Source organism: Pristiophorus japonicus, chromosome 6 (genome assembly GCF_044704955.1).
Source record: "Pristiophorus japonicus isolate sPriJap1 chromosome 6, sPriJap1.hap1, whole genome shotgun sequence".
Classification (NCBI taxonomy): Eukaryota; Metazoa; Chordata; class Chondrichthyes; family Pristiophoridae; genus Pristiophorus; species Pristiophorus japonicus.
Window position 1 is genome coordinate 222,501,981 of NC_091982.1, and position 20,304 is coordinate 222,522,284.

General features: G+C 43.4%; 2 pseudogenes; both read right to left on the bottom strand.

Moving 5' to 3' along the window:
- Positions 1 to 8,024: 8,024 nt before the first annotated feature.
- LOC139266363 (U2 spliceosomal RNA) lies at positions 8,025 to 8,231 on the bottom strand (annotated as a pseudogene).
- A 121-nt stretch (positions 8,232 to 8,352) lies between these two features.
- Positions 8,353 to 8,503, bottom strand: LOC139266466 (U2 spliceosomal RNA; annotated as a pseudogene).
- Between the last annotated feature and the right edge of the window lie 11,801 nt (positions 8,504 to 20,304).

Here is a 20,304-nt window from a genome sequence, read left to right on the forward strand (position 1 = left end):
GTTGGATAGCTCTTGTTTGGCTGGCGCGGACACAATGGGTCAAATGGCCTCCTTCTGTACTGTAAATGTCTATGATTCTATAACTTTGTCTGGCCCCACTCCAGCCCTGTAAAGACCTGATATTCTATGTATTATCCAAGAGTTACTTTCATTTACATTGCAATGATCTGTAAATGTAGTTATTATTGCAGTAGATTTTTCTTTATTACAATTATTACTTAAAGAATAATTATTTGAGCACAGTGATAGTCCTGAGTTCAATTGAAGGCAGAGTTCAGTATAGGAGTTGAGAAGGAAAAGGCACTTCTCCAAAGAATCCTCCACCACTTTCCATTCAGTCGGAGATGCAGTCTGTAACTTTGAGATTGTAATGATTTCTCAATCTTCTCTGAGGAACAGCTGTTAACCACAAAGGGATAATTCTAGTCTTCACCACTAGGGTGGTAAACCAGTGGAGTGAAAATTACCAAGAGAATCTTTCTTTATGGCTGTTCATCACAGATGTTTGAGTAGAACTACCCTGACTGGAAGCAATTGACCAATTAAAAATGACTTTTACACTTGCCCATTAATCTTTGTTGGAGTGAACTGAGTGAACTGGAATCTATATAAACTGATCTCTGAGTGAATTAATTTGCTATTTTGTTATGTGGATGGCAAATTTCCAGTTCACTTTGGAATAAAAGTGAGATTTAATGATATTGGCGTCCTGGCCTTTATAAACATGGGAATTTTGTGGGAGTTTCACTGGTCTTTTGCAGGAGTTACAGGGAGGCCAATGAAACCCCACAGAATTTCAGGCCTGGATCTTTTGTGTGCAACAATCTAATTATCTCAATATAAATAGATCATGTAACTGCTTATCTTAACACGAGGAATATTACTTGCTGAGTGAGGATGTGATAAAAGCTAAGCAGCTATTCCTTTTATAAACCATTTTGAAAAATACCTATATGGCTTCATTAAGTCAGTTTCCTAACCATTGCAAAACATGTGTCAAATGGCAAGCTCCACCATTTAATTAAATTTGTTATCTTATTAGCAACGGGCAATAAATGCTGGCCTTGCCAGTGACGCCCACATCCCTGGAACGAATTTTAAAATATGTTGCCTTAATATCATGGCCAAGTTATCTATAATTTACTGTAAGTAGTGCCAGCACAAAAATGAGCTTGAAATTAAACCAATGCATTTGTAAATATGTGTATTCTAATCCTTGAGTTTTACTTATCTGTATGTGTCTTCATCTGTAGTTGTAATGTGCTCTATATAATATCAACATTTATATTAGTCTAAAGCTGTAGCCTCTTTTTTATCACTAAATATATTACAAATTTTCAATTAAGTGCATAAGAAATCAATGCAGTTTAATTTCGAAGGATGTTTTAAAATAGCAAAATGCATTATATAAATAAGTTATCAGTTGAAACAAAAGCAACTCAGTACCATAAAAGTTTTCAGGACAGTGAACAGGAGAAGATGTGTTCGGTCATCAATGACTGGCAGTTGCTACGCTCTCAATACAATGTCAGTATGCAGATTAGAACTTCGGTCCTCAAAGTGAAAGAAGTTCAAATTAATAATAGTTATCATCTTGGTTCATTATTTCAGATAGAGAATTATGCTATATATATGATGTATGTGTGTGTAATATCTATATATCATTAGTCTTAAAGGGCTAGTTATAGAATGGTTAGACACACCAAGCTAATTGGTAGGGAATTGGTTAGGAGGTAGGAGACAGAGTAGGGATAATTACTCTGTGCTTCACTTGGCAGGATATGACTAGTGATGTCCATCAGGGATCTGTACTGAGGCCTCAGCTTTTCACTATATTTACCAATGACTTAGATGAAGGAATAGAGAACATGATTGCTGATGATAATAAGTTAGATGGCACAGTAAATAATGTGGCAGCAGAAAGTTGCAAAGGAACATTGATAAATTAAGTGAGTGAGAAGAACTGTGGCAGATGGAGTTCTGTATGCAGAAGTGAGGGCTGATCCACTTTGGATCGAAAAAAGATAGATTGGAATATTTTCTAAATGGTGAGAACCTAGGAAATGGTGGAAGTGCAGACAGATTTGGGAGTCTGTGCACAGAAATCACTAAAAACTAGTGGACAGGTACAAAGAATAATTTTAAAGGCTAATGGAATGTTGATCTTTATCTCAAGGGGGCTGGAATACAAAGAGGTGGAAGTTATGCTACAGCTGTATAAAACTCTAGTCAGACCGCATCTGGAGTGCTGAGTTCAGTTCTGAGCACCGCACCCCAGGAAGGATGTGTTGGCCTTGGAGAAGGTGCAGTAATGATTCCCCAGAATGATACCGGTGCTAAAAGGATTAAATTATGAGGACAGGTTGCATAGACTAGCGGGGCGAAGTTGGGGGCAGTAACAGCCGCGAGATGGGAATTCCTGCCCCAGATGCAGAAATCCTGCCCCAGATGCAGAAATCCTGCCCCGCGAGCTAAATTGAGCTTACCACCCTCGAAAGGAAGTGGAGCACAAAATCTCGCATTCCACTTCCTCTCGGAAGCAACGTGAATTTTCCGGCACTATGCAGAGGAGCTTTCATTAATGGGGAGGTTGAAGCTGCCAACTCTGCAAGAGGGAGAAGGAGCCATCGCTGGATCCCCAGGGAGCAGGGTACTGTGACAGCAGTCCGGCACACAAGCGGAGTGCTGGGCTGCAGGATCACGGCACGGACCCCGCGATCAGCACCGAAGAAGCGCCGCACCTCCGTTTTAAATTTTGCCCCGTGAGTGGCTTACAGTCCAGTATGCGTCCCGCGAAGTTCTCACTTGCAATGCCCATAGCAGCTTTACGGAGCGAAACCGAATTTTCAAACTGGGGCGAAAATGGGCCGCTGCGCACGCTGATGATATCATCATCGCCGGCGCAGCAGCCCGGGGCACTACTGGTTAGCACCGCCGCTGCTAAACTTTCACCAGAGTCGGTACTGGCATCGTGCTCAGGCGAAAATGCGCTAGCTCTCTTCGTTAGCATCCTGGGGGGGCGCAAAAGACCCGAATTTTTACCCCTAAATTTGTATTCCTTTGATTATAGAAGATCAGGGGTGATCTAATTGAGGTGTTTAAGATGATTAAAAACTTTGATAAGGTAGATAGCGAGAAACTATTTCCTCTGATGGGGGGAGTCCAAAACAAGGGAGAATATCCTCAAAATTAGAGCTAGGCTGTTTAGGGGTGATGTCACAAAGTGTAGTGGAAATCTGGAACTCTTTCCCCTTAAAAACTGTTGAGGCTTGGTTAATTAAAAATTCCTAAGCTGAGAATGATATATTTTTGTTAATTAAGGGTATGTGTTAAAGGATATGGAACCAAGGCAGGTAAATGGATACAGATGAGCCATGCCCTAATTGAATGGCAGCACAGGCTCAAGAGGTTGAATGGTCTGCTCCTGTTCCTATGATTCTGTATAGATATCATACATTTAGGTTTGTATTATGCAGGAGCTATGTGTAATTTGCACAGGAAATGTACACCATTCATATGATGAATATCAGCTCATCCATTGATACAACTTCTCCTGTTCTCCAATATAGTGCTAAATTAGGTATCAAACTTACCCAGTTTACATCATAGAGGTTGATATGAAACTGCACCATACAGTACCAGATTGGACTGAGTTGACAGTTTTTACCCAGTGTGCATTACATTTTAATGGAAAGGGAGTGTGGTAGGTTATGCTGCAGTGTAATAATTCATAGTTAAATTACCATATTCATGCTGTTCTGAAGAGTCAACTAATTTAATTATTGCTTATAAAGTTGGATCAACATGAAATTGTGTAAAAGTTAGGTATGGAGTGATTCTAAAATCTGTAGCTATTAATAAAAATCAACCATTGATCAATCTGTGCAACATTACATAGAAACGACCTTTTATTGCATTCCATTTTGTTTAATACGAGTTTCAGATCATCAACTCCAGTGTATTTGCATCCATCACTTTATGTGCACAAACTATTCCTGATGCAACTGCTTTAATGATCAGACACAAGGATAACATAACCTTGAGTGAGCACAATCTTAGGAACAGACCCTGAGTGAAGAAGGGTAAGAAATAGAGATTTACATTTCTTTTGACTTATCAACTGATCAAATGCCAGTTGATTACATCAGTACTTCACTAAAGCTTAATCAAATAATTGTTGCTTGTGTGTAAACTATGTGTATAAGCGGCAAAAAAAGGTTTTATTGATACTGCTGTTATAACTTTCTAGTGTTGTGACTGTTGTCATTTTAACTTTATTTTTTAGCAGCTTGAGATTTGCCATCTTGTGTAGCATAAAATGGATGCCTGTTATTGTACTGCTGCATTTTTTCTATGTTAAAATAAATCTGTGTAAAATATCTGGCCTGTCATCAACATTGCCTGCAAATGTCAGTCCATAGTTCTGATGATAAATGTCTTCAAGATTGCCAGATCTTATTTCCCCCTTTTTTGTAAAATCCCCTAAGTGGCAGTACACAATCTATCAGCTGTAGAGCAAAGTGACTAACTATGCCAAAGAGGCTAACTAGTTTCTTTAACACAACAGTAATAGCACAATAGTAGTTAAAAAAATGTAAAGTGCTAATAAGTTTGAAATAAAAGTATTTGCCCGAAATGTGTTTTCTTCTGTATGTCATTTGTGCACAGATCATTGTTTAAATGTTAATTTCTGGTGAGTATTTCCATGTTAGTTAAAATGGGATGAGAACAGATGTTCAACAAGCCAAGTATTGGCAGCGAGGTAGGGTTTAAAAAAAAACTTGATACGTATATTTTATAAAGTAAGGTGGCATTTTATAATTATCCCACAAACGAGTAGGTTCCTTTTATGTAGTTGAGAATGGATTATCTGCCCCTGAGATTAATTGCAATCTTTGATTCGTTCTCTGCTTTAGTTACTTTTTGTAGTACGTGTAATTCAGTCTCAAAACAGTAAAACAATACTAGCGAAGCTTAGAAGTAGAGCTGAAACACCACTGAGGGCTTGAGAGGTTATTGTGATGTCAGTACTAGAGAATAATCCTGTTACATGATTCACAGGAAAGAGTATGAAGAGAATTTTATGTAATTAATGTTGATAATGGAGATTATCTCAGTGGCATTTATCCAAATGAAGTCATTCTGGAAAATCATAATCTGAAGTTCAAGCAATTGATTGGGATTTTAGGATTTGGACAGGAATAGATAGGGAAGATGGAGAGAAACCTTTTTTGCTGGCAGGGAGAGACTAAGACAAGGGGATATATTAAAATCAGAGCCAGACCATTCAGGAAAGACATTTAGAAACACTTCTTCACACAAAGCGTTGTAGAAGTGTGGAACACCCTCCCACAAAAAGCAGGAAATAATTTTAATAACTTAAAATCTGAGATTGATAGATTTTTGCTAAACAAGGGTATGAAAGGATATGGAGCCAAGGCACATGGATGGAGTTGAGATACTGATTAAACATGTTGTCATTTAATGGCGGAGGGAACAGGCTCTAGAGGCTGAATGGCCTACTCCTGTTCCTATATTCTGATTATGTTTGGCGTGTGAATCCTGAGATGCAGTTATTGTCTATACTGCAAAAATAATTCATTGTGTGAAGCACTTTGAGATGTTTAAATGTGACTATATAAGTTGCTATATAAATGCAAGTACTATTCAGCTCACTGAAGGATATCTGTTATTCAGTATGGTGGCATAACTTCTTTCACAGTTCCTTTACTTCTCATGGCCCATGTTTTGGATGATATTACTTTTGCTTCTATGTGACATAGGAGCATTGATTTTGTGCTTTAGTGTCTGAGGGAACATTTGCTTTGCGATAAAGGACCTAATGACGTGTTGAATCTATGACATCAGGCTGCAAGATTGCCTGATTATTTCTTTAAGCAATGAATTGCTTAGACAGCTTGATGACATCACTGCTGTTCTATGCTGCGAATCACTTTTTGACAACAGTACAATCAAATTAAGGTCGAGGAAGCGAGGTCTTTGTGGGCAGCTTTTTTCCAGGTCAGTGGCGATCAGCGTCCTTTCGCCATTGACCGCAAATTCCGGGCCTATGCTGGATGGTCAGTTTTCAATCATTATTTTAGCTGCAGACAATAAATGTAAAACTTGGACAACATATCTTTTCAGCCATGAAGTTTGAACAAGCACATACTATATTTCATGGTCATCAAATAAATATCTTATTTTACAATTGTGCAGGGCTGCGATTTACCACGAAATGGTCTGCCAAGTATCACGCAGTAGTGGTTTAAAAATAGAATTTTTATTTAGTCATTTATTGTGCCAAGCGTGAAATACAAGAGTTGCCATTTTGGATTTAGTGGCTTTGCCTTTCCTTGCAGCTTTCACAAATGGTTAGTCTCACACCACACACATGCAGCAGAACTTTCAGAAATCGTTAGTCTCATTTCAGCTCAAATTACGCTCTGTTCCCCGGGAGCTTCAATGGTTGCAGTTTTACAATCTATGGAGGGTTCAGTCTCTGACAGAGCTTAAAGAGGAAGTCAGTATCAGTACTTTGAATTCAAATGAACACAAAGAAATATGATTATTTGTAACATCCTTTTTTTTCCCCCTGTTTATTTGTGCTGAAAGAGCTGGTGCCGAGGATAATGGTTGGGGAACAGGTTTGAAGGAGTTCCTGTGTCTGACAAGAGAATACTGAAGCAACAAATACATTTGCATTGAAGCACGCTGGATAAGTATTTGCTACTAATGCATCTGCTTTTATAATCCGGCTCAGTAGCATCTCCATTCCTGTACCCAAGATGACGGTCAGGGCATTCACTGATACAGCAAAAATATATTTGGAAAGAACAATAATTAACAGGAAAACAAGAGCATGTTGAAATTAGTCACAATTATTTTCAAATGATTTTCAACAGTAGAACATCAGGAGACACTATTAATATCATCATCATAGGCAAACCCTTGGAATCGAGGAAGACTTGCTTCCACTCTTAAAATGAGTTCTTAGGTGGCTGAACAGTCCAATACGAGAACCGGTGGACAAAACCTTTGAAGAGCTTGGCAAATTAATCAGGGAGCACCTCAAACAGGAGAGCAGCATAGACATGGCCCGACACAGATTCTACACCCACTGACGTCGAGAAGGACAGAGCATACCAGACTTTGTAGCGGACCTCCGGCGTTTGGCCAGTCTTTGTGAGTTCACAGACGCCTGTGGGGGGGGGGGGGGGGGTTGGGAGGGAGATGCTAAGGGACTTCTTTATCGAGGGTATCGGTCATGCGGGAATTTTTTGCAAGTTAATTGAAACCAAAGACTTGACCTTGAAGCGGCAGCGTTGTTAGCTCAAACTTTCATGGCGGGGGGGGGGGGGAAAGAGACAAAAATGATTTACCTGCACAATTCTGCCTCTAACGCGGCGATGGATCAAGGAGTCAACATCACTAATGCTACTCAGAGCCCCGCACAAAGGCAGGGGCAGTCCGACATTTACCAGGCAGCAATAGACCCCAGAGCAGGACCTCAACAGAGACAATGGCAGGCTGAACGGACATTCACGCCATCACAGTGGACAATGCGGCCCAGGATGGGGTCATTGACACCCACTAATAGGGTACTTAAAAGCAGTCAAAGGGACAGTCAGTGCAGAATTCCTGGCCATAGTCCCTTTGTCCCCAACAATGGGAACTTTAACTCCTGCTGGAGGTGTGGGGGAGAACACTCAGCCAGATCTTGCAGATTCCAACAGTTTGCAGAAACTGCAATCTCTGGCCATTTAGCTCAAATGTGCAGAAAACCTGCAACCAGACTAATATATGAGGCAGATGGACCAGAAGAGGTTTCTGTGAGGCAGGATGGTTTTTGGGGCAAATCGATGGACACCAAGGTTCAGCGGGTCCATGCGGCGAATATTCAGTTTTTTTTTAAATTCGTTGCCAATCTTTCCAATTCTTTGTCAGATCATAAACGCCAAAGGTCACCTTGCGCACATCAAGGAACACTCTGCGCCAATGCTCTTAGCCAAAAGGCCTAGAGCCAAAGCTGCACCGTTCCTGGAAGTACTGCAATACCAGGTTCGTGCCATGGAGGTGAACGGGACGGGGCAGGCCCCCTACCCACCTCCTATTTCCAAAAAGCATAGGAGAACCACCTTCCTGATCCAGGGAGAACCACTTTCTGGTCATGGTTACTCCCCTGTCAGGTCAGTTACGCATGATCTTAGTCAAAAGGCCGAGACGAATATTCACAGTTTTTTTTTATTCATTGCCAATCTTTACAATTCTTTGTCAAATCACAAATGCCAGAGGTCACCTTGCACACATCAAGGATCACTCTGCACCAATGCTCTTAGCCAAAAGGCCTAGAGCCACTGCACCGTTCCTGGAAGTACTGCAATACCAGGTTCGTGCCATGGAGGTGGATGGGTCAGGCCCCCCACACACCTCCGTTGGGTGTCATGGTTACTCCCCTGTCAGGTCAGTTACGCATGATCTTAGCCAAAAGCCGAGAAGTGAATATTACACAGTTCATACACCAAAACGCCACCAATGATGATGAGGGTTTTGTTGAACGGTATCCTAGTACGCATGGAACTGGACACTGGGACCAGCCTGTCACTCATGGGTGTTCAGCAATTTGAGAAGCTATGGCCACTCAAAGCCAGTAGACCCAAATTAGAATGTATTGAGACACATTTACGGACTTACACCAAAGAAATCATTCCGGTGTTAGGCAGTGCAATGATGGCTGTCACACACAATGGGTTAGTGAACCGGCTGCCACTTTGGGTTGTCCCGGGCAATGGTCCCGCACTGTTGGGGAGGAGCTGGTTAGCCGAGATGAAATGGGGGGGGGGAGGGGAATGTTCGCGCAATGTCCTCGGCGGAGCAAAGTTCGTGCTCACAAGTCCTACAACAATTCGAGTCACTATTCCAACTGGGCATCGGGATTTAAAAAGCACTAAAGTAGTCATACGCATCACCCCGGATGCCAGGCCAGTGCACCACAAAGCCAGAGCGGTGCCATATGTGATGCGGGAAAAGATCGAGAGCGAATTGGACCGGCTGTTGCGAGAGGGCATCATCTCGCCTGTTGAATTCAGCGACTGGGCGAACCCCATTGTTCCCGTTCTAAAAGCGGATGGCTCTGTCATGATCTGTGGCGGCTACAAGACCACCATCAATCGGGTGTCCCTACAAGACCAATACCCACTCCCAAGAGTGGAGGACCTCTTCGCCACGCTGGCAGGCGGCAAGCTGTTCACCAAGTTGGACTTCACTTCAGCCTATTTGACCCAGGAACTGGCCGACGAATCTAAACTACTGACCACCATCAACAAGGGACTGTTTGCGTATAACAGGTGCCCATATGGCATTCGATCAGTGGCCGCAATTTTTCAACGTAACATGAAAAGCCTGCTTAAAGCCATTCCGGGAACGATCGTATTCCAGGACAACATCCTTATCACGGGTCGAAACACCGAGGAACACCTCCATAATCTGCTCCTGTGTAAGGGTTGCGATTGGTTTTGGGGGAACTGTCAGAAACGGGCTTTTGATCGAGTGCAAAACCTACTTTGTTCAAACAAGTTGTTGACCCTGTACAACCCCAGTCAATGTTTAGTTCTGACTTAAATTTAGTTCTGGTAATGTCCCCAGGGAGGCCCCGTTCAGCCCATGACACTGGCCCACCAAGCCATGGTCACGCATTCACGTTGACTATGTGGGCCCGTTCATGGCGAAGATGTTCCTCATTATAGTAGATGCGTACTCGAAATGGATCGAGTGCATCATCCTGAATTCATGCACGTCATCCACCACCGTGGAAAGCCTACATGTGAATTTTGCAACCCATGACTTGCCGGACATCCTGGTTAGTGATAATGGCCCATGTTTCACGAGCTATGAATTCCGGGAGTTTATGTCGGGCAATGGCATCAACCACGTCAGGACTGCGCCATTCAAGCCGGTCTCCAATGGCCAGGTGGAATGGGCAGTCCGAATCATTAAGCAAGTGATGCTCAGGATTCAAGGACCCTCCCTACAATGCTGCCTTTTGCGCCTCCTGCTGGCCTACAGATCCCACCCGCACTCACTCACGGGAGTCCTGACCGCAGAGCTACTCACGAAATGGACACTCAAAACTCGGTTGTTCCTCATCCACCCAGTCCTGATCGACATAGTTGAGGGCAAGCGCAAGTCACAAAATGAGTACCATGACCGTAATTCAAGGGGGAGATGTATATAAATAAATGATCCTGTATTCGTCCTCAATCATGCCATGGGGCCCAAATGGCTTGAGGGCACTGTAATTGACAGAGGGGAATAGGATCATCGTGGTAAAACTCAACAATGGTCAGATATGTCGTAAGCATCTGGACCAAGAAAAAAAAAGGTTCAGCATCGACACGGAGGAATCTGAAGAAAGCCATGAGATGGAGCTCACACTACCGCCAGCGAATGTGCAACAAGAGCAATCAGAAGAATGCACAGTCCCTGAGGTCAGTCCGAAAAGGCCGGAATCACCACAGACGACAGACACTCACGTCAGTGTCCAATAACCAGAGCCCCAACTGCGGCGCTCCATGAGGGAGCATAGACCACCTGAAAGACTAAACCTATGATCCCAGTAAGACTTTGGTGGGGGGAAGGTGATGTCATGTTCGTAACTACAATGTAACACCACTGTATTACTGTATACTCTCAACTTAGATGCACACCTTGACCACAGTGGGTGAACTTGTGGGAGACACTCCTTACCTGATCACACAGGTATATAAAGGGAGGTCCCACGCAGGGTCATCACTTCTGGAGTCCTGTAATAAAGAGTTAAGGTCACAGAGTGGCCTTGTCCCTGGAATGTGCCTCGTGTGGTTTCATGCTGTAGAGTAAGGACTTTACAGTTCAAACCTCCTTCACAGAACCAGGCTGTCTTAATGTAGGAAGCACGCTTGCTTGGACTTGCTGACAATTGAGACAGTGAAGGTTTTTCAAAGGGAGAAGTAATACGAGTGCACATGTCTTTTACATTTCACGGGTAGGTTTGCAAAATTGAAAGAACATTTGCCATGAGGTTTAACTGCTACCTCTGGTGTTTAAAGTAATGCTGACTCTTAAGCATGGATTAAAGAATCTCACATGCAAGTCATTTCAGTAGCAACTTTAATAGGCTGAATCCACCTTGTCAAATATTAACTCGCCTCCATTGAGAATCTTATAAATTGTGCAGATTTTCTCCTTATGCTTTATAAAATGTTTAGTTTTTTTTAAACAAAAGGTTGGATTTGTATGCAAGTTTAGATAAGCCATGAACTCACCCAATGACTGGGTTTGTACAGTGAGTAGCTGAATCATTTAGGGAAGATTCCAGATTTGATTCTTCTTCTGTGCTAAGTTACCTGATCACAGCTGCAGCGCTGGTAATGGCACTATACTCAACTCAAGGTCCCTGGGTTAGGGGAAGGGGAAAATAAGCCAGTGTGATCTTGTGACCCATATTGAAGTGGATGTCTATTGAAGGGCACTTTTGGGTTTGACTTGTTGCAGTCTGCTGAAACTCACTGCCAAGGCTCATGCATTAACCATGTGCAATTGCATCAAATGTACAGCACAGAAACAGGCTATTCAGCCCAAACACTATGCCTGCGTTTATGCTCCACATGAACCTTCTATTTACTTTGTCTCACCCGATCAACATATCCCTTTTATTGCTTTTGCCCCTCATGTAATTTTTTAGATTCCCCTTAAATGCATTTATGCTATTTGCCTCAACCACTCCCTGTGGTAGCGAGTACAACATTCTCACCCCTCTGAGTAAAGAAATTTCTCCTGAATTCTTCATTGGATTTACAGTGCCTATCTTATATTTATGGCTCCTAGTTTTGGACTCCCCTATAAGTGGAAACATCTATGTCTATCATATTGAACCACTTCATAATTTAAAAGACCTCTATCAGGTCACCTCTCTTCTCTGGAGAAAAGAGCCCCAGCCTTTTCAGTCTTTCCTGATAGAACAAAGGAAAAATGACTGGAGGATGTTTGCCATCCCTGGATCCAAACACTTGCCAGGGGTCGATAGGGGAGAGAAGAAAATCAACAAGAAGGGCTCAATTTTCCTCTTTTGCCGATTTTTTGGCACCCAGGAGGATGAACGGTCGATTGTGGAGAGAAAATAAAATACAACTTTTACCAAAGTAAAATTTAATTTTGTGCTGCGGGACCTGAAGAGTGTGTAGGGGACATGGAACAGCTCATGGGAATGAGTGGGGAGAGCATTGAGCTAACGAGATTGCTCCTGGACACCATGGGTGGGGTGAGGGTAGAATTAGCGGGACTGTCAGTAGACATAGCAACACTGTCTGGAGGAATGGGAGCGCTGTCGGGACAAATGAGGGAAGGGATATTGGAGATTAGGGAGGGATTGTCGGAGATAGCTACTGCAATAAGTGGATACATCCAGGCTGTCATTGCCCGACAGCAATTGGCAGCATCAACTGCTAACACTCACTTTCCAAACCCCAGACCAACCTCAGCTAATGTGCCATTGGTTGATCCACAGGCTGAAAAGTCCGAAGAGGAACCCAGGCCTTCCACAATGCTGTCTGCTAGGTCTGTCCCTGTCCAACCCCACCAACAACAAATGTGCCGTCACGCAGAAAACAGAAAAAACCTTGGGGTCGGGGGGAGGAAGCAGAAGTCTGAGACAATGGGCACGGGTAGGGGTAGAGGCAACACCAGGGGCAAGAGGGGCGCACAGTGCTAAGGCCTTTGAATAAGGGGGAGGAGTGATGGCTACAGCTAGAGTTTGTTTGTTTGTTGCTGCTACTTCTTGTTTTCTTCACTGAAAAGTTTAAAGTTTGATACAAAAATGTTTATTAAACTTAAGTACAACTGTACAAATGTTTAATAAACCTAATTATCTTTTAAATAATCCTGCACGTTATTTTTTGATTTAAAGCAGCATAAACCAACACATTGCATACCTTATTATGTACATTATTGTTTTCACACTAAAAGGTGCAAAGAGTCACTGTCGGGCCGTTTAGCCTTCAGGCTGGAAAGCGATCATGCATTAGTCGCTGCCACAAGTCTCTAGCTATGGCTATAGGTGAACAAGGCCAACTCCTGCGCCATCATCCTGCGTGTTGAGGTGGTGGCATGGGTTCATCCTCCTCCTCCTCAGGGGGATCTTCAATGTCCAGTACCTGTCCCCTCATGATAACCAAGTTATGCAGATGCAGCACACAACAGTGAACTGACCGACGTAATGAGGGGCGTATTGCAGGTAGCCTCCAGAGTGGTCCAGGCATCGGAAATGCTGCTTCAGTATGCCAATTGTCTATGATACTCCGTGTCATTATGTGCGATATGTTGTACCGACACCCTGCCTCAGTGCGGGGTGAGGGTCATAAGCCAGGTGGCGAGCCCATACCCTTTGTCCCCGAGCAACCAGCTGTGCCCTTCTGGCAGCTCCTGAAACATTGTAGATATAATGCTCTCATGTAGGATGAAAAAATCATGGATGCTAGCTGGGTATTTGTCATCCACTACCATAATCCGATGCATATCGTCACAGATGAGCTGGACATTTGCAATAAACCTCGGAGTCATCCAAAGGTGCTCTCAAGGTGATGTAGGTACAGCCAATCACACCCTGTACCTTTGGGAAGCCAGAAATTCTGGAGAACGCCACAGTCCTGTCTCACATTGCCTGCGTGGTCATAGGGAAATTGATGAACTGGTCCCTTTTGGCATACAGTGCTGCAGTCACCTGTCGAATGCAGCAATGTGTGGTGTGTTGTGAGATGCAGCATATGTTCCCAGTTGCTGCTTGAAATGAGCCAGAAGCATAGAAGGCAAGTGCTGCAGTGACCTTCACTTCCACAGGTAGGGCAGTCCTCCTGCCATTGAATATCTGCCCTGATTAGTTGGCAGATCTCTGTGATGACCTCCTTTCTAAATCGCAGCCTGCAAATACAGTCTGCCTCACTCAGGTGTAGGTATGAGCACCTATCCCTGTAGATTCGATCAGGGTATGGCCTCCTGCCCATCAATGCCCGAGCTATCTGGTTTCTGTGATGGTGGCATCGTATTATCCATCGCCTCGCATGGCATGTATGCAAATCAACCTTATTACATGAGGCATAGTAATAGTTACACACATAATTACCATTCTTAATTTTGTTATTCTTGTTGTTGAGAGACAATACATACTGAAGCACTCACACCTTTGCTGGGTGACGCCCTAGTAGAATGGACCACACCCTGGTCTGCGCATGTGCAACACTAGGCTCTGTCTCTATGGAGACGCGATGCACAGTGATTTATGGCACTTGTTTTTTGCTTTTGCAGAAACCTGTATGTTTGCTGTTGTGCAGTTTCCGATGCACAGTTTGGAGTGCATGCAGGCAGGATCACTCCCTCGGCCGGACAGAAACACAGGAGATCGGTGCTCAGCTTGGAAAGAAGCCCGGCAGATGGTGGAATCCAAGTGCCGAGCTCCTGTGCTTGTGTCCGGCCGAGGGAGCGATCCTGCCACCGGCCGGCAGTCATCCGACCCGTGCCTGGAGGCCCGTGAGCAGAGATTCTGTGGTGGGGTGGAGTCACAATTTGCCCATTCTCAAAAACATTCTGTGGGAAAAATTAACTTTGAGTTATTTTCTGAGTTCCGTTTGCAAAAATCATCATGAATTTGTGTATTAAACTTTCTTCGTCCCTCGCTCCAAAAATTCAGAAATATACTCAGTGCCGATTTCCTTAAGTTAACATAGGCTTTTCTGATCAGTACTTCAGGCCACTGTGCGCTGTCCTGAAAAAAAAACGGTGTTGGTGAAAATAGGTTAAATGGCTAAAAAGGACCAAAACGGCATGGAAATCAGTTTTTAACCAAATCTGCAGCGAAAAATTTACCATACTAAAAAACTTTGAGGAAAGTTGCAAAAAAAAATCAGCGGACGCCAAAAAAACGGCACACAATGGTGGGAAAAATTCAGCCCTTGTATTAGGCCAGAATTTGCTGTCAAAACAACGAGTCACTACTGCTCACTGTTATTTATGCGTAAATGGTCCACCAACTTCAGGCGGAGCAAATGTGGGTTAAATGCAATAACCATAAGTTGCTGTCTGAGTTGCGCCACTCTGTCGTTAGTTTCATGTGAATGGCATTTCGCTGTCTGCCTGACCATTGACTTGCATTGAATGTCGTGAAGTCGCTGTGTTTGAGTGGTAAATACAAACAAAATTTGCCACAGATATTTAGGGCTAGTAATTAATAGTGTAAGTACACTTAATGACGTGGCAATTGTTAATTATTGCCAATCAACCGCTCTGACACTGAAAATGTACTATTGTGTAGAGTCTCATTCCCTCAGGCTTTGAATATTTTAGTAAACATAGAAACAGAAATTAGGTGCAGGAGCAGGCCATTCCGCCCTTCAAGCCTGCACCGCCATTCAATAAGATCATGGCTGATCATTCAACCTCAGTACCCCTTTCCTGCTTTCTCTCCATACCCCTTGATCCCTTTGGCCGTAAGGGCCATATCTAACTCCCTTTTGAATATATCGAACAAACTGGCCTCAACAATTTTCTGCAGTAGAGAAGTCCACAGTTAAACAATCTCTGGGTGAAGAAGTTTCTCCTCATCTAGGTCCTAAATGGCTTACCCCTTATTCTTAGACTGTGACCCCTGGTTCTGGAACTCCCCAGCAACAGAAACATTCTTCCTGCCTCTAACCTATCCAATCCCGTCAGAATTTTATATGTTTCTATGAGATCCCCTCTCATTCTTCTAAATTCCAGTGGATACAAGCCCAGTTGATCCAGTCTCTGCTCATATGTCAGTCATGCCATCCCGGGAATCAATCTGGTGAACCTTCGCTGTATTCCCTCAATAGCAAGAACGTTCATCCTCAGATTAGGAGACCAAAACTGAACACAATATTCCAGGTGTGGCCTCACCAAGGTTCTGTACAACTGCAGTAAGACCTCCCTGCTCCTATACTCAAATCCTCCAGTTAAGAAGGCCAGCATGCCATTTGCCTCCGTCACCACCTGCTGTACCCGCATGCCAACTTCAATGACTGATCTACCATGACACCCAGGTCTCGTTGCACCTCCCCTTTTCCTAACCTGTCACCATTCAGATAATATTCTGTCTTCCTGTTTTTGCCACCAAAGTGGATAACCTCACATTTATCCACTGCATCTACCATGCATTTGCCCACTCACCTAACCTGTCCAAGTCACCCTGGAGTCTCTTAGCATCCTCCTCACAGCTCACACCACCCAACTTAGTGTCATCCGCAAACTTGGAGACATTACACTCAATTCCTTCATCTAAATCATTAATGTATATTGTAAATAGCTGGGGTCCCAGCACTGAGCCCTGCGGCACCCACTGGTCACTGCCTGCCATTCTGAAAAGGACCCGTTTATCCCGACTCTCTGCTTCCTGTCTGCCAACCAGTTCTCTATCCATGTCAATACATTACCCCCAATACCATGTGCTTTAATTTTGCACACCAATCTCTTGTGTGGGACCTTGTCAAAAGCCTTTCAAAAGTCCAAATACACCACGTCCACTGGTTCTCCCTCGTCCACTCTACCAGTTACATCCTCAAATAATTCTGGAAGATTTGTCAAGCAAGATTTCCCTTTCATAAATCCATGCTGACTTGGACCGATCCTGTCACTGCTTTCCAAATGCACTGCTATTTCATCTTTAATAATTGATTCTAACATTTTCCCCACCACAGATGTCAGACTAACCTGTCTATAATTCTCTGTTTCCTCTCTCCCTCCTTTTTAAAAAAAATGGTGTTACATTAGCTACCCTCCAGACCATAGGAACTGATCCAGTCTCAATAGAATGTTGGAAAGCTATCACCAATGCATACACTATTTCTAGGGCTACTTCCTTAAGTCTGGGATGCAGCCTATCAGCCTTCAATCCCATCAATTTCACTAACACAATTTCCTGACTAATAAGGATTTCTTTCATTTCCTCCTTCTCATTAGACCCTCGAACCCCTAGTATTTCCAAAAGGTTATTTGTGTCTTCCTTAGTGAAGACAGATCCAAAGTATTTGTTCAATTGATCTGCCATTTTTTGTTCCCCATTATGAATTCACCTGATTCTGACTGCAAAGGACCTACATTGGTCTTCACTAATCTTTTTTTCTTCACATATCTATAGAAGATTTTGCAGTCAGTTTTTATGTTCCCTGCAAGCTTCCTCTCATACTCTATTTTCCCCCTCCTAATTAGACCCTTTGGCCTCCTCTGCTGAATTCTAAATTTCTCCCAGTCCTTAGGTTTACTGCTTTTTCTGGCAAATTTATATGCCTCTTCCTTGGATTTAATACTATCCCTAATTTCCCTTGTTAGCCATGGTTGAGCTACCTTCCCCTTTTTATTTTTACTCCAGACAGGGATATACAATTGTTGAAGTTCATCCATGTAATCTAGAAATGTTTGCCATTGCCTATCCACTGTCAACCCTTTAAGGATCATTTGCCAGTCTATCCTAGCCAATTCACACCTCATACCATCGAAGTTACCTTTCCTTATGTTCAGGATCCTAGTCTCTGAATTAACACGGTCACTCTCCATCTTAAGAATTCTCCCATATTATGGTCACTCTTCCCCAAGGGGCCTCACACAACAAGATTGTTCATTAGTCCTCTCTCATTACACAACACCCACAGTCTAGGATGGCCAGCTCTCTAGTTGGTTCCTCGACATATTGGTCTAGAAAGCCATCCCTAATACACTCCAGGAAATCCTCCTCAACCGCATTGCTACCAGCTTGGTTAGCCCAATCTATATGTAGATTAAAGTCACCCATGATAACTGCTGTACCTTTATTGCACACATCCCTAATTTCTTGTTTGATGCCATCCCAACTTCACTACTACTGTTTGATGGTCTGTACACAACTCCCACTAACATTTTCTGCCCTTTGGTATTCCGTAGCTCTACCCATAAAGATTCTACATCATCCAAGCTAATATCCTTTCTTACTATGGCATTAATTTCCTCTTTAACCAGCAGCGCTACCCCACCTCCTTTTTCTTTCTGTCTATCCTTCCTGAATGTTGAATACCCCTGGATGTTGAGTTCCCAGCCTTGGTCATCTTGGAGCCATGTCTCCATAATCCCAATTATATCAATCATTAATAGCTGCCTGCGCAGTTAATTCATCCACCTTATTATGAATACTCCTCGCATTGAGGCTCAGAGCCTTCAGGCTTATCTTTTTAACACTTTGTCCCTTTAGAATTTTGCTGTAATGTGGCCCTTTTTGATTTTTGCCTTGGTTTCTCTGGCCTCCACTTTTACTATTCTCCTTTCTATCTTTTGCTTCTGCCCCCATTTTATTTCCCTCTGTCTCCCTGCATAGATTCCCATCCCCCTGCCATATTAGTTTAACCCCTCCCCAACAGCACTCGCCAACACTCCCCCAAGGACATTGGTTCCAGTCCTGCTCAGGTGCAGACTGTCCGGTTTGTACTGGTCCCACCTTCCCCAGAACCTGTTCCAATATCCCAGCAATTTGAATCCCTCCCTCTTGCACCACTCTTCAAACCACGTATTCATCTTAGCTATCCTGCTATTTCTACTCTGACTAGCACATGGCACTGGTAGCAATCCTGAGATTACTACCTTTAAGGTCCTACTTTTTAAATTTAACTCCTAGCTCCCCAAATTCAGCTTGTCGGACCTAATCCCACTTTTTACCTCTATCGTTGGTACCTATATGCACCACCACAACTAGCTGTTCACCCTCCCCCTCCAGAATGCCCCGAGACATCCTTGACCTTTGCACCAGGGAGGCAACATACCATCCTGGAGTCTCGGTTGCATCCACAGAAACGCTTATCTGCAACCCTTACAATAGAATCCCCCACCACTATAGCTCCTCCACTCTTCTTCCTGCCCTCCTGTGCAGCAGAGCCACCCACAGTGCCATGAACTTGGCGGCTGCTGTTGCCTTCCCCTGGTGAGCCATCTCCCCCAACAATATCCAAAGCAGTATATCTGTTTTGGTGTGAGATGACCACAGGGGACTCCTGCACTGCCTTCCTACTCCTGCTCCTGCTCTACCTGATGGTCACCCATCCCCTATCTGCCTTTGTAATCTTTACCTGCGGTGTAATCAACTCACTGAACATGCTATCCACGACTCCTCAGCATCGTGCATGCTCCAGAGTGAATCCCTCCACAGCTCCAGTGCCATCATGCAATCTAACAGGAGCTGCAGCTGGATACACTTCCTGCACACATAGTCATCAGGGACACTGGAAGCATCCCTGATTTCCCATATGGCACAGGAGGAGCATGACACGGGTCTGGGCTCTCCTGCTATGACTTAACCCTTAAAATAACCTAATTTGGCAACAATGCCAAAGGTTTCTTACTGATAAGAAAAGGAAAAAAGAAAAACGATTCACCAATCACTTACCCTCTTGGTTGTGACATCACACTTCATTTTCTTTTCCTCCCAGGTCAGGGAGTCAGCACAGGTGAGCAAAGCGCCCCCCCCCCCATCATTTGCACGAACTCTCCCATTTACCAAACTCTTTGCACTCTGAGCTGCTGCTGCACTCCATGTAGGTCTGCACAAAGCCCTCTCTTTTTATACTGTTTCTAGCTGACTCACCACTGACCTGTTTAGGGAACCAGTTTTTACTAGCTGGCCAATTAACTAAGCTAGCTTGCTTATTTGTCTCTGCTTAAACCTACAAGAATCCTATCTGTTTAATATTTCAGTTTTATTTCAACTTGTAATCTTATTTTATCTTTAGAAGCTACTAGAAATTGTCACTAGTAATTTACACCACCCTTGAAATGGTTTAAAAGGGATTAACCCTTTTAAAGTTCCCCCACTTACCAAACTCTTACCTTTGCACTCTGAGCTGCTACTGCACTTCGATTTTAAAAAAGTTAACTTTTAAATTTTAAAATGTTTTTCCTTTCTGTCTATTTCTCTCTCTCTCTTAATCCAATATTTTTTCCTCTCACTATTTCTCTTTCTGCACCTGACTTGACATTTAATTCACCCTCCTTCCTATGTTTATTTCCTAATCTTAAATCTTATTGGTAAAGGAGATAGCATGTTGGTTGTCCTGTTCACTCAGGTTCCAGGTGCCCTGTTTCCCTCGCTGCCCTCTTATCAGCTCGCACTTTCAGCAACTTTTTGGGCAAATATTTTGAACTGAAGGGTGCAGGGGCAAGACTAACTAACAGCAAACACCATTCGATGTCCTGCTCCAGAAAATCATGGCCCAATTTTTTGATAAAACTCAACTCCAAATT